Source organism: Podarcis gaigeae, assembly GCF_964106915.1.
Source record: "Podarcis gaigeae genome assembly, chromosome: 3".
NCBI lineage: Eukaryota > Metazoa > Chordata > Lepidosauria > Squamata > Lacertidae > Podarcis > Podarcis gaigeae.
This window is the reverse complement of record NC_139680.1, coordinates 82,993,823-83,006,372: the sequence shown is the minus strand read 5'-3', so window position 1 is coordinate 83,006,372 and position 12,550 is coordinate 82,993,823. Positions and strand designations below refer to the sequence as shown.

General features: G+C 43.3%; 1 protein-coding gene across 9 annotated transcripts in view; it reads right to left on the bottom strand.

Annotated features, from left to right (window-relative positions):
* The window catches only part of TJAP1 (tight junction associated protein 1), a 42,241-nt gene that overhangs the window by 25,416 nt on the left and 4,275 nt on the right, over positions 1–12,550 (bottom strand). The gene's annotated exons all lie outside the window — the stretch shown is intronic.

Below are 12,550 nucleotides of genomic sequence, written 5' to 3'. Positions count from 1 at the left end.
GTAAAGGGACCCCTGACTGTTAGGTTCAGTCACAGACGACTCTGGGGTTGAGGCACTCATCTCACTTTACTGGCCGAGGGAGCCAGCATACAGCTTCTGGGTCATGTGGCCAGCATGACTAAGCCACCTCTGGCGAACCAGAGCAGCGCACAGAAATGCTGTTTACCTTCCTGTTGGAATGATACCTATTTATCTACTTGCACTCTGACGTGCTTTTGAACTGCTAGGTTGGTGGGAACAGGGACCGAGAAACAGGAGCTCACCCCGCATGGGGATTTGAACCGCCGACCTTATGATCGGCAAGCCCTAGGCTCTGTGGTTTAGACCACAGAGCCACCCACTCTAAAAGAAAGTATTACTTGCGGTCTCTGTTGAGATCCACCACCATAAGCTCCTGCCAATGGGAAGAGGTGAGCTCTTCTGACTGTATGCTATTAACATGCCATTATGTGCACTTTTAAAATATGTATACCCTTTGGGTATATGGGATGTGTCCAGGGAGGTCAAAGAGATTGGGAGAATAAAGGAAGAAAATAATCGGTAGTGCTTTTGCAGATCAAGGAAACCTCTGACCACAAGGACTTTTCTAAGCAGCAGTTTTTCACACACCAGGCAAAGTATTGTAGCTCGCAGCTGGGAATATGGGAAGCACCCACTGAAAAGCAGTTTCCATAAAACTCTTTCCCCCACAGTTCAAAGAACAACACCCCAAAATATGGGCTTTCAATCACAGGCAAGATCTTCAATTATAAAGGTATTAAATCATCTGTACTTGGAGAGAGCACACTCAACCAGGAAGAAAGCATCCTAGTCAACCTTTCCTTCCAGAACAGCCCCACAACCACACTGATGTGAACTACCTCTGTTGTGTAGACTGGCAGGAACAGGCAGATGCCAAGCACGCCACACATTTGGACCAAAGGTATCCATGGCTGCTCTCCTGAGAGCAGAAGTAGGATGAGTCCCAATTTCCCCTTCAGTTCAGAAGGTACAATCTGATAGCTCAAATAACTAATCCAGTCATCAGGGATCCAACCAGTAACATGCAGGAGTAGACCCACCTCAATAGGAGTTGAATTGAGCACAAGCTAGTCCATTTGCAGGGAACAGGCACAGTTATTGTAGGCTTTTAGGTGCTGCTGCTGGTTAAGGTAAAGGTAAAGGACCCTGACAGTTAAGTCCAGTCGCGAATGACTCTGGGGTTGCAGCGCTCATCTCGCTTTACTGGCCGAGGGAGCCAATGTTTGTCCGCAGACAGTTTTTCCAGGTCATGTGGCCAGCATGACTGAGCCGCTTCTGGCAAAACCAGAGCAGCACACGCAAACGCTGTTTACCTTCCCGCCAGAGTGGTACCTATTTATCTACTTGCTTTCGAGCTGCTAGGTTGGCAGGAGCTGAGACTGAGCAACGGGAGCTCACCCCATCGTGGGCTCAGTGGTTTACACCACAGCGCCACCCGCCCCTAAAGCAACCGTCTCTGCTTGCTGAGTTCCTCAGTTACCATGGATGTGGATTTCCCCCCCCCCCCCCACTGTTTAACATAAATTCAACTCTTCTGCTTTCATAAGTACGGAGAAGAAGTCTAAACCTTAAAACACTGTCTGCAAACACAACCCAAGCCCCTCCTACCTGCGTGCCTGCAGGCCACCAGGTGTGGCCAAGAACGGCACAAGCTACGCACTAAACACACCTTTGATGTGGAGCTGAAAGCATGTAGCCTCAGGGCATGAACAGCACGCCGCCTGCCGCCAGGCTGACTCTATGCTCAGGAATGCAGGCTGAAACCACAGGCCAAGAAAGACAAACACACTGCATTCCACGCAAAGCAGAGAACAAAAACAAGCAGCCAAGCCCACGTGGCCTCCGCAGTCCCTCCAACTATGCCAGCTACAGACCTCCACCACTGCCTCAGCCGTGAACCCGGACAGAGGAGTACTGGAGCCACTACCAAGTGCACTGAAGCAAACAAAATAGGATGAGAAGGGGAATTCATAAGGATAACTTTCGTGTGTGTGTGTGTGTGTGTGTGTGCACGCACGCATGCGCATTTGTTTCTGTAGACTGGGCTAACTGGGAAGCAGCTGGATCCTTCTAGCCAAGAATGGTTTTAAGAAATATGTAAGAAGCTTCTCCCTTCCTCCCTGCCAACCCAGCTTTTGCTCAAAACAGCCAGTATTCAACCATCGAAAAATCTTGGTTTAGCAGAAGGAAGCTGAAAGAAACTGCTAAACTACCCTTTAATGTTTGGTTTAACACAACTCCCTTTTTCATGAGAATCCAACCTATTAAACTTCTCCAGACTGAGAAGCTCTGATTCTCTTTCAGCTATAGGACCACCTTGGCTATGTTATAGCTTAGTGTCAATTGCCCACGTGCAAAGCAGAATACAGTACTACAACTTTTACCTCCCTACAGTGCTGTTGTGAAGACAAGCAAAGCCAATTCCACTCCACTTATGCGCTGACATGAGAGACGTCGTACAGTAACAGTGGACAATATGAACAGGTAACCTTATGTCTCCATCAAAATTAGACGGGTGCCAGTTTTTGTCAAGTACAAGCAGCTGTCTGTGGTGTGCACTATGTAGGACTAATATGAATGGATTGTGCTAATAATATACAATTAAAGGACATTACTGAAATAGGAGACGGTTTACCTCAAAAAGAGCTGTTGCCAGCTTCCCAGACAAGCCTAGATCAAGCTGAAGGGCACTGCTTTCCCTCTTAATTGTCTCACACAAATGTTCTGCTTTCAAGTTTGCTTTTGGAAACTAAAAGTGTGAATCACATTCTCTCTCCAAAAACACTGAACTTAAATCCAGGACTGCCTTGAGATTGTCCAAGACAATTTCTGCCCCACTCCCCTTACAGGTAGAAGCTTGTTAGAACACCCAGACCAAGTGTTATTGCAAGGCAAAGACAAACAGCTCACGCCTTGTTTGTTCCATTTTATAGCACAATCGGTTTGGTTTTGCTTTTTAGCAAATGCTCTTCAACGATCCAGGGGTGGTTTGGCTTCATGTGAACGATCAAGGAACACAGGGAGCACCTGGAAAGTTGTGGAAGGTTTGCTACCATGGTTTTAATTAAAAGTGGGGGGGGGACACGGCCTACAAAAATGAAAATGGGCAGGGAAAGCACCAAAAAACAGAGAGGCAATACGAAGTAAGACCAATGAGGCAGCAGGGTGTGCCACCCTCTCACTGCAAGCTAGAGAAATGCAACAAAAATCCCATTCTCTTCTAAGATACTGAAATACGTTTCCTCGTTTCCAAGCACATGCCCATGAAGTAAAGCCCCTTTAGGCTCCACCAAAAGAAAGGGGGAGGGAGCCCTTTTACCAGCCACCCCCTCCAACTGCTCCCAGCTTCCACAAGTCTCAGCAGTACTGTCTCTCCCAGCATTCAGATAAGCAGGAAAACAGCAGGCAGGCAAAGGAGGTGTCTCTGCGCTTACCCAGCTCCCGCCCACGTTTATCCTTTGTATGTTTTACAGCATCTCAGGGCAAAGCCCTCATCCTGCCACTGGTGGGCGGGCAGAGCAGGGGAAAGGGGCCCTTTATAATTGTAGTGTTGCAATCTGCCAGCCTGGCCAGGCAGCCTGTTCCTGCCTGCATATATTAAATACCTTATAACTGATTACACCCCCATGGGGCATGATTAGCAGTCTTCAGAGAACAAAGTCTACTTTCATAGGAATAGGAAGAGACACGTACTGTGAAGTTACTATATACAGCTGGGCAAAGAGAATACGACAAGGAGAATTAAAGTCTTATTTGTCCAATTCCTCCCCTCAACACCCCCCAAATTATTCACAGTACCTCCAAAACATTTCCATGTGAAAAGTAGCCAGCAACAAACCGAGTACTATCATGACCGACAATGAATTATCCTCAGTTTAAAACTCAGTGAGTGTAGATGCACACAGGTGCCGTGGACAACATGCAATCCCTTGAAATAAGCATATCCAAGGTTCATCAGTCATCATAAGGTTAACTGCTTTCAGGCAGAAAGCTAACACTCTACAACTGGATTTTTTAATGGGGTGGGGGTGAGGGGTGGAAAGTAAATCACTTCCAGCAGCAGCAACAAACACCCAGCAGGAGGAGAGAGAGGGTTAGAAATCTCTCTCACACACACACAGTGGAGGGAAAACACACAAACATTCCATGCTTTATATGTAGGTTTTATATGTAAGGAGCTCAATTTACTTATTTGGGGAAAGGCACTTCATGGATCACTGCCTTGCCGTGGCGAAGGGGCTTGAATAACTCAGAGAAGCTATGAACTATGCTGAGCAGGGCACCCAAGATGAACAGGTCATAGTGGAGAGTTTTGACCAAACGTGATCCACCTGGAGGAGGAACTGGCAAGCCACTCCAGTATCCCTGCCAAGAAAACTCCATGGACAAAGACAACAAGCATATAAAAGTTATGACGCTGGAAGATGAGCCCCTCAGGTCGGAAGGTGTCCAGGCGTCCAACATGCTAATAGTGTTCTCGAAGCTACCAGCATGAGTTTGACCAAACTGTGGGAGGCAGTGGAAGACAGAAGTGCCTGGCGTGCTCTGGTCCATGGGGTCACGAAGAGTCAGACATGACTAAACGACTAAACAACAACAACTGCAAGACACAGCTCGTGAGATCCTGTTATATTTCAGTACATATTGCTTTACTAAAGTTACTAGCCCACATGGTTGCTTAGGAACACTAATGGGCTGGGGAGGTGGGACTTTGAATTTATGCCTATCAATCAATTTGTTATATTTGCATACCACTCTCCAGTTGTTTATTAAAAACAAAACAGTGTCTAGCAGCAAATTGCAGCAAGGCTTCACTCTGAGCAAAAGTAGAAATATGCATTGCCCAGGTGAGGTCATTGTGTGGAAGCTGTTGAGATGGTATCTACTCACAGTTAGTTTATGAGTACTTCCGCATCCAGCCAGATGGAAAGCTCAAGGGGGGCCTCCCAGATATACCAATTATCACTGGTGGGAACTATATGGGAAGGTGATCTGGACATAAGCACTGAGGAGAACTGTGGGGACTCGATTTGGACTAAACCTCTTCTCTACCTCTGCTAGAATTCAGGAGGTGTTGCTCAAAGTACTCTTATGGTGGCTGTAGACCCCACTTCAATACCTCCACAGTGCTGGAGAGGGTGCCATCAGTGGGCTCCTTTGAACTTCTGTGGTGGGACTGTGCCTAGGTGAAAAGGTTCTGGACACAGGTATTCACCAAGTTCTCAGGTACATACAGTTAGCCAACCCTTTGTTGATAACCCTGTCATAGCAATGTCATCAGCCTGAGAAATTTAGGTTTTTGCAAAGAGCATATATTTGCCATCACTGAACACAATCAAGCTTTTTCTTTCCTCCCTATCAATGTCCTTTTGGTTCAGAAAATAAATATAATACGAACATCAATATGTTCATTACTCAACTGAGCTAACCGAAGAGACATGGCAACAGATAAAACTACAATATTTTAATAAGGTCGTACCCAAGCATAGCTCACTACATACAGGTAAATAAAATACTGTTTTACTTACCAAACAGCATGGGAAGTCCATCTGTGACAGGCTGAATTATTAATGTGTCCTAAGGTTAATACTTGGACACAAGTAGCAAAATTGTGGATTTACAACCAGCGTAAGTGAAAAGAGAATGAATAAAAAATCAGATAGCTCTGCAAAATGGTGCTTTAGAACAGTGTTTTTCAACCACTGTTCCACGGCACACTAGTGTGCCGCAAGATGCTGCCTGGTGTGCCGTGGGGAAAATTGAAAAATTCGAAAGATTTAAAAATAAAGTATTTTATAATTTTTCATATTTCTGTTTACTTACTATTTCATAATAAAGTAATTATAAAATACTTTCTTTGTGTTTATTTGATTCCTATTCAAGAGAATTACTTTATATATAGTCAATATAGGCACAGAGTTAAATTTTTTAACATTTTCTAATGGTGGTGTGCCTCGTGATTTTTTTCATGAAACAAGTGTGCCTTTGCCCAAAAAAGGTTGAAAAACACTGCTTTAGAAGACCATGTACAAGCCACAGACTTGTACATCCTCTCCTTGCCTCTTGCATGCAGTGTCTATCTCTGCTTCCCATTTAGCACTAACAATCATGTATTGTGATGTCTGAATTGGCAATCTCTGGTTAGAACTTGCCCTCCAAACTGGAATCTGAAACCATAGTTTGAAGTAAGTTTCTAATTCTGATTTAGAGAGAAAGCACAAAGCACAATTTGCTGATGCAGGCAACAAAGCAAACTATGGTTCATGTTCAAACAGGGAATGGAAAAGGAAGTCACTAATGCGCAACTAATTTCTGATCCTCCAAATAATCATTTGAATTGAGGGTGTTTTTAATAAACAAATAATACATTCTGCAAAGTACTCCAAACTCTGCAACATGGTTTCCAAAAAATGGCTAGTTTTTTGTTTGTGCATGTGTGTATTTATGGATCATTTTTATTCTGTTTCTGTAACCAACAATATAGTGGCCTCTTGCCCACTTACTCAACTGCAGAATGAAAAAAGACAGAATATTAAAGAGGTTCCATGTGATCCCACCCAACATTTTACCCCACAGAAATTATGGAGCTATTCTAATATCAGACCGGCATCCATAGTGCAAGTCAAAGCTGTTCCAAACATGATGCTTTTCCTACTCAGAAATGCCTTCTAAGATGGTCTGAAAACACCAGCTAGTGCAGAACATTGTTGCTAGGCTGTTGCCTGGAGCATCTATGCAGGGTTATGCTAGTGGTGTGGGCCTGCACTGGCTCCCTATAAATTTCTGGCTCCAATTTAAGGTGTCAATGCTGAGAAACAAAGCCCTAAATAAGCCCAGAATCAAAATACCCGTTTCCATTTATAAGCTGACCTGAGATCAGCAGAAGAGGCTTTCTTCCGTGTTTCAGTGGGGATAAAACACTGTATAGTGACAGGGGATGGGGTGCCACTACAGAGAAGACCCTAACTAAGGAATTCCCTGACACTGAGGTGCAGTTAGCCTCTACACTGATGGGTTTCTGGTGCCAAGTAAAACACACTTGTTTACCCAGGCTTTTGTTGGCACTGATTAGACTCTCCAAGGTTTGGGAATTTGAGGAGTATTAGGTATGTTTGCTGCTGAATTTTTATCTGTATTTGCTGCTACTCTTTGTCCTGAAGTCTATCATTTATATTTTAGGGGATTCATTTGAGTAAAGGGCAGTTTAGAAGAGCAATTAAAAAATAAAAACTGCACAGGTCATGAGAAAAGAGAACTGGACAGAAGGAAGACCTAAGAGTTACACAGAAATATCTTTAGGATATTAGGCACAAAGTCTCCTTCCCAATAACAGGAAAGGGTGGCCATTCTGTATGAGCACAAAGCAATCCCAACGAAAGATCCCTACTGCCAAGCTACTCTCTTCCCCAGCATGTTAACATTTACCTGCACATTTGCTATGCTACAGAAAAAAGCTTGATGGCAGACTGGTTACATTTAGTGACTAATCTCCCCATGGTGCAGGGCAACCATCGATCAGGCATTCCAGCTCTGTTCATAAGCAAGAAGTATGTCAGCACATAGCTACTCTAACAGCCCAGAACACCATTACTCACTGCCCTCTACTACGCAAATCCCCACCCTCATTCCCTGAACTAATAGCCTTTTGGTGCAGAGAAACACTTCTGCTATTTCACTCCCCCCCATTACCAGCATTGACAACCAGGGCAGTAGGCCCTAATTTAGCTCAGCAGAGGCCCTCTACAAACTGCTAATCCCAGTGTGCAGCTGTTTCTCAAATGCACTGGCACGAGCAAACCGTAAACGATTTATGGCGCGTGGCAGGAAGACGGCTGGCTCCTTGCATGGGCGGAGTTTTGGTATAAGATCGTGTTCGGACTAATGTTTATATTACAGGCTGTCAATCCAATACTAAATACTACATGGCAATACGTTCTCCACACCCAGCCGGGGTGCTGACTATGCTAAATCCTATCAGAGTTATTTCTGAAGCTACAAGTTGGGAGCTGGGAGGTTTGATCCTTGTAAATATACCCTTTAGAAGTTTTAGAATCTTACAAAGAACTTGGCTTACTTTCTGCAGCATCACTACACCTTCAGGAGTTCCCGGCTGGCATGAGACCATTGCTTATTCATAGGTAGCCTCATGGTGCACACACATCATTAAATGCCCACCCCAATCTTAATAGTCAAATTATTCAGCTGATCAAGAGAGAACACAGAAGTAACTCTTCCCTTGAAGACTTTCTACAAACACAGAAAAACGCCTTTTGTTTCTTTGGAACGGTGTTTCACCCTCTGAGGACACCATGCTGCTCTCCTTAAAATCACTACTCTTCAATGAAATGAAAATTCTAACGGGCAGTTGCTCAATTAAAATTTATCAGTAAGTTTGATACTATTTCCTAAAGGCCTCAAACACAATGGTTTCTCTACACTTTAAATATTAAGTGAGCATAGCAAAGCTTAAAAAAGGGCCGTAGTTCCACCAGTTACTGCTGTTGTGGATGATTTTCAGATTAAAATTTCCTAAGGACCCAGACAGACTTTGTCTCAACAACAAAGATGATCAGACTACATTTATTTACTTATTTATGAGTTATAGGCTCTGAAGAACTAAGCAATGATGTGTAATGTTGCTTGTGGTGCTTATTCCCAGCCTTCCACACCGGGGGGGGGGGGGAGAGAGAATACAGGGTTTGGAATGGAGAACAATGCAGAAATTTACATTGGGACACAATCCTCCTCTCCTCTCCCTCTTCATATACAGTACTTTATTTATAGGTACTTTAACTAGGAAATGACCCCCATTTGCCACCAAGAATATACTCTTCTCGAAGAATATAGTCTTCTTCTCCAGTGAAAGGGAAGGGGTATTGGATCCTTTCCTGTTAGGATTCACAGTGAATTAGGCCCCTCCACAGAGGTGAAGGGTCTCTTAGAACGGGGATCTGACCATAACAAGGAAATGGTGGTAAGATCCCACAACTTCAAATCAACCTCCTCCTTCCCCAGAGACACATCTAAGCAGGAGAGTCTCAATTTCTCAGGGCTGGAATTTATATAGCAATAGATATACATTCCAACACAAGACTGAAAATTGTTCAATATCAATACAAGGTGTGTAGAAATTCTACAGCTGCCACCATACACTAGCCAAAGTAAAAATACTGTATACCTATTTTAAAGCAAATGCTAAATGTCTTAACAGTACAAACTGTGTTCTGGTTTTATAGTGGGTATTTTTAAATGATGCGTTTCCGGATCAAGGTACTTGAGTATTTCAACAACTTATTATTTCTAAAGATTGTAGTTACCAACTCTTTACAAACAAATATATAATTACAAATAAATCCAAATTTTGTTGTTGTTGGCATCCATCTGTCTTGAGACGATGGACTATGCCTCCAGAGGTAAAGTCAAATCATTGTAGAATCACAGCAGCTGCTGTGGTTACAGAGACTGGTAACTTGTAACTGCTGCCTCCCATGTTGGTTTTATTGAATTAACAGCACCAAAGTGACCTCGCTTTGAGGCACAAGCCTTGGCAGAGTGTATAGAGGTCCTCGGTTGCCCAGATGAAAAGAACCCCCTCACAGCCTCACTGACGTGATCCAAAGGAAAGCAGAGCAATACGTTTAGCACCAGTTTGGCTGCAGGAGTTGCCAAAAGGAGGAGAACAATGTGCCATCCAACACTTAGGAACTCCACTCTGAATTTGTATAGGGTTTACTCCTTAGCCTTTTTTCCTCCCCAAGGTGTCCTGCAAAGCAGCAGGTAAATATGTAAATGTGTGTGCGAACTCTCTTGACCTTTTAAGAAACAGGTTCATAATCATGAACAGACCAGTTTAAAATTATGTGCCCTTTAAGTTGCAACAACTTAAAAATCCATGTCCTGGAAATCACTGCGATCACCACGTTTGAAGGCATATTAATGAACAAGTATTACATGCTTTCATTAGAAGGATGAAGGCTGCAAGCCTAACCATGTCTACTTAAAGGTGAAAAGAAGGAAATAGAGACAAAAACAATAGTGTGATATGAATGCAATTTTAAACCAGTGCTCAAAAGAAGCCCTCTCAAATTACCAAGTGCCACCAAGTACTTCCTGCCTTTTCAAGCTGATAGCATTTATTTATAAAGAACAGTAAAAATTAAGATTCAGGGGAGGGAACTATATCACAAAATAATAATAATTTTTTAAAAAAACATAATTCAGGTTCAGGAACAGACAAAATTAAGGCACAACTACTGTGTGAACTAGGGATGTAAAACATATATACAGTGGTATCTTGGGTTAAGTACTTAATTCGTTCCGGAGGTCTGTACTTAACCTGAAACTGTACTTAACCTGAAGCACCACTTTAGCTAATGGGGCCTCCTGCTGCCGCCATGCCGCCGGAGAACGATTTCTGTTCTAATCCTGAAGCAAAGTTCTTAACCTGAAGCACTATTTCTGGGTTAGCGGAGTCTGTAACCTGAAGCGTATGTAACCTGAAGTGTATGTAACCTGAGGTACCACTGTATTGGTTAAATTAAAGGACATGGGGGTGGGGGGAGTAGTTTCTTCTACAAGGCTGTGCTCACTTGAACATTTAAAAGAAGCCCAGTGAAAATATATGTTTGATCTAATCCTTTTGAGAAACAAAAGCACATTAAAGAAAGCTTAGAACTGAAACATTAAAACATGCAAGACAGAACTCCCAATGGCAATTCCTGCAGCAGGTGTCTGTGAATCCAACTTTATAGCTTGGCTATGATAAAGCAGCCTCAGGCATAAGATGTTGACCTTGCTGGAAGCAAAAGTCTGACTCTGTTGATCCCAGGGCATTGAAATGATCATTAACACTGCATTAAGTTACCATCCCAGTTAGTCAAATCAAAGATCCAACCTGGTGCTGAAGTGAACCAGTCACAGGTCATTTCCCAAGGAAAATGGCTGCTTCTCTCTTCAACCTCTTCAAACTAGCTAAACCGAGATGTTTATTTTTTGATCCCCAGACAGATTTATATACTATATAGACTAAAGGCTTAACTCTGCTCTTGCATGCACATAATTCCTAACGAAGTTTCGCAAGAACTATGCATGGAAGCTTCAAATAATCTAAAATCCTTTTCCAGCTCCAAAATCCCTCTTCTTTTGGCTATACCGCAGTTCTGATTTAACTTGAACCACTAAGTCCTCAACCCTGAAAAAAAATTACTAATATTTATCCACTATTTCCCAGGCCTAAATTAAAAGCAGTGTGGGAAAAGGGGATCTGAGGTAAACTCTATTTTACAAGAGCTATATACCCCCAAACTCAAGCCACTGAAAATGAATTGTGGCAACAACATACACAGTATACAATTATAGACTCTCCCCAGTACTTAAAATTTGCAACAGTATCATAAGCATAATCACTTTGTTTACTCTTTCTGGACAATTTTACCAAAGATTTCATTTTCCCTGCATTTCAGGATATGTTCATTACTCTACTTCCATGCAAGAACCATTTTAAGCAAACAATTTGAAAAGGCAGTACAGGAAGCAAGGCAGGCACACACTACAGACTTTAGGGAACTTGCCGGAAACAGTGTGCAAAGTGAGATGCACAGTTTAGCGTATCATTCCATATAATATTCAAGTAGGTATACTGTGTGAGAATTGGGAGGGTGCCCCAACAGGACTTAGGTAAGGGTAGGTGATTACTCCATCCCTGGGGAAACATGGGATACAAAGGCAAACTGAGCCTGGCCTTGGCTGGGGAGGGCAGGGTATAAATAAAAAATATTATTATTATTATTATTGTTGTTAACACTTCCTGAAGACCAAAGGCTGACTGTTTAACACATTCGTACGACAATGGAGACCTGGCAATGGAGGGCCCTCAGTTACCAGGTCGCTTCAATTGAAGAGAATCAGCCAACAGACCAGTTCCACCTTTGACCAGAAGTCTACATGTGGGAGGGAAAGGACGCCTGTCCCAAGAAGAAGAAGAAGAAGAAGAAGAAGAAGAGTAGTGGTAGTAGTAGTTTGGATTTGATATCCTGCTTTATCACTACCCAAAGGAGTCTCAAAGCGACTAACATTCTCCTTTCCCTTCCTCCCCCACAACAAACACTCTGTGAGGTGAGTGAGGCTGAGAGACTTCAGAGAAGTGTGACTAGCCCAAGGTCACCCAGCAGCTGCATGTGGAGGAGCGGGGAAGCGAACCCGGTTCACCAGATTACGAGTCTACCGCTCTTAACCACTACACCACACTGGCTTTCTCACGTGGACTTCACTTGCCTACTTCATAGTTCAAGGAACTGTAGTGGATGCAGGTCAACCCCTCCCCTGAGAAAGACACCAATGGATTTCCTGAACAGGCAGGAAACAATGTGATGTTTTTTCAACAAGTCTTGTACAGGGGTAAAGCAGGGAAATGGCTAGAGTGGGGAAGAAAGGAGACCACTATGAATCCCCTCCAAGAGACCCTTTGAACTGAGATGGGGCTGATCTTTCTCACATTAAATGGAAATCAGAAGATTCAACACTTAATATG